The sequence below is a fragment of the Parasteatoda tepidariorum genome, chromosome 4 (genome assembly GCF_043381705.1).
Source record: "Parasteatoda tepidariorum isolate YZ-2023 chromosome 4, CAS_Ptep_4.0, whole genome shotgun sequence".
NCBI classification, from domain to species: domain Eukaryota; kingdom Metazoa; phylum Arthropoda; class Arachnida; order Araneae; family Theridiidae; genus Parasteatoda; species Parasteatoda tepidariorum.
Window position 1 is genome coordinate 102,505,536 of NC_092207.1, and position 3,392 is coordinate 102,508,927.

Sequence of the window (3,392 nt, forward strand, 5' to 3'; positions counted from 1 at the left end):
TATATATATATATATATAATCGTTACTTAAATATAACGTTACATAAAATTTTGATACTATTTAAGAGCAATACAACACTGAAATTTCTTTGTAAAATTTAATTGGTCATTTCGAATTAAGTGTCCTATTTTTATCTGATATCCCGATTTGTATTTGATATCCTGTTTTTACTGAAACACTATAAATTTTTCCCACTGTGTTTCCTTTTGGGAATCACTGGCTCAGTGAAACGTGAAATAGACATTTTTTTATGTATTGGGAAATATATATTTTTCCGATAAAGTTAGGTTTATTCTGCATGGACAAAGTTCAAAAATGTGCTTTTAACTTTTCACATTGAATTTTAATTTGCTTGATAAGTGATAATTTACTCGGATAGCTAAGTTATTAAGCTACGTATCAAATTTATCCGGCATTTTTGTACATAATAGTATAATCACTTACTGATATCAATCAGAGTTCAACAATTAATATAACTTTTCGTTTTATTTGCTCACCCTTAAAATAATCAATTCTGTATAAACATGAAATAAAAAAAAAGAGTAATTCCAATTTCGTATAGTTTACAGCCTTATAGATAATTAGGTGAATTAAGAAAATATATTATTGAAATCTAGAAAAAAAATATCCAATTGTGGGTAAAAAGAAAGGGAGGAAATCATTTAGCAATATACAAATCAAAGTCAGTTATTGCAAAATTGGAATGATCGAGGTTTTAATGTATTTTATATGCTTCACGTCTGTGATATATTTATCGCTGTCACAGCACAACAGTCACAACATTTTAAAATAAAATCAGACACAATATTTTGAAATAAAATTTTAGGTATATATGGAAATATTTTTATGAAAAGTGAAAAACATTTTATCAAATTTATTAAATACTAAAATGTTTTTTTTAAAAAAACTCAAATTAAAGATTAAATGTACTCACTATATCAATTAAATATAAATGATATGTAATAATCCAATATATCTCAAGTATTTTAAATAAGTCGCTTGAAATTCGCTAGGTATAACACACAGTTTTCAAAATTCGAACTGAACGAATACTATTTTGTAAAGTATGAAAGCAATTAAAGGGTTACCAGATTAAGTTCGAAAAATGCCAAATCTCAAGGTACAGCTGCGCCAAATCACAAATTATGTGTGTCCGTTTATAACAGCGAAATCTGGAGGACAAAAAATACTTTTTACAAAACTTTTGAGATAGTAAATTCAGGACAAACTTGTGAAATTTAAAAAAAAGAAATGCATTCTTTCAACTGATTTTGTATAGTGTTGTAGTGACAATTTTTTTGGAAGAGGAACCTTAAAAATTCCAAACTTTCATCTAGATTTGTTTCTTTCTCTTTATTAAAAATCTTTTTTTAAAGTGTTTTAGAAACTTATGTAGTGCATTTGGATCAAACTGTTTACCAAATTACAACAGTTTTAAAGTAAGTTTTTTCCCCAACTTGATTTAAATTTAAATACTATTTTAATGCTAAATAAAAATAAAATCCATTATTACAAAATGCGAGCCTCTTATACGTTGTAAAAATGTTAACATACATTTTAAATAATTCTTGAAACAATATTTTGCTTTTTTTTTTAATTTTGTGCTTTAAGGCTCAGATAGTTTTATTGAAGCGAAAAGTCATTATCAATCTTAATTTGAAATTATGGTTTTGGTGTTTCGTGTCAAAAAATGCCATTTTTTACTAATAGCATTACGTATGTGAGCTTATCATTTGGGACACAGTTAAAAAAAACGTGTTTAAGAAAATGGACAAAAAAAAAAAAAAAAAAACGAGTAGTTCCACACTTATACTTTTTTAAGCATTAAGCTAAATTATTGCGGACAAACTCTCAGTCAGGATGGCTAGGTATTTTACAGTTGAAACTTTTTAAGTGATTTCTTCGAATTCAGCACACTAAACAAGTAGGTGGTTTTTATGAAACTAAATTCGTATAAAGTCAAATCAATATCACTATCATTAATTTATAAGAACTGTTAAAAGCGTCTAAAAAACAACTGTTGGCTTTAAAAACCTTTTCAAAAAAGACTCCCGTAGTGGACTGATCGTAAAGACCCGGTTCCCAGTAGAACGCCGAAGTCAAGCATCACTGGCTGTGGCCGGTAAGCGGGTGGGTGACCACTTTGATCAGCCTGCGTAGGGACCGAGGGTGCTCGTTAAACTGTTCTACAGTAAAGTGCTCAACTTCGCGCGCAAGTCGTCGGCCTATCAAAGCAGGGGAGCCATCCCCTCTGCAGAGTATCAAAATCAGCATAGCTCAGGGATGCTTCCCAGACGCCAATAATCCATTGTGAAGCTCGACGTAAATTAAGTACCAACCTACCAAAAAAGACTATTGTATAAAAATGCACTTTAGTGATTTAGGCACATCACATTACATTAGTAATATCGACGGTATTTTTTAAATTGCTTAAAATTTTTAAAAAGTGTTATTAAGAAGTAACCGTTGTTAAAAATGGCCAGTAGCAACATTTCTTAATTTTGACCTATACTAACAAATAACTTACAATATACAAAAAGATACTTTTTTTAAATTGACACATTTTCTTATCAATGACTTTGGATATTTTTGACTATTTATTTTGAACAGCCGTCCCAATTTGGAGTTTACGACAATCAACTCCGCAGACTTATAATTTTGTACCCGACTACGAAGACACGGGATCAAGTATTGGGCGAAACTAGCCTTCGTGGAAGACTTTTAGATGGAACTAAGCAGCATTTACGGTACATGGAGAGAAAAACCACGAAAACATACTGCAGTTAGCAAGACTGGAAGGGGATTTTAACCCAATATATTCACAATTAACAGTTTCTATAATAGACTAATTATCTGTATTCATTAAAATATTGGATTATCTTTATTTACTGATTCCCCAAACATAACAAAACTACTAGTACTCTAAACATAATATATAGATGCAGTTGAGCAGAAACATGCTGTATATTTTTTGGTAACTAAAACCCATTACCAAAAATCTGAATTTCCTGAAGTAAATGCCAAGTAAAAATAACTAGAGCAAATTATAATTGGAGAACCTAGTATAACCACCAATCTAAGCAGTACATGATTTTAAAACTGTATGAGCTTAAATCTGGAAATTTCATTGTTTTGAAAATATTACTTAACATTATTTTTTTTTTCATTGAACTAAAATTGTCACCCGTTCACAATGTGAACTGTTACGCTGTCAGACTAGAATTTTGATATAAAATGTTTAGCATTGCAGCTCTCTTACAGTTGAGAATTAAGCAAATAAATAATATTTAGAGGCAAATACTGGGTCACATTTATCTCAAAATGATTCAAACTTTGCTATGTTCAATCTAAAAGTATCATAAACGGCAATTTGCAGGCATAAAAGTTTGCAG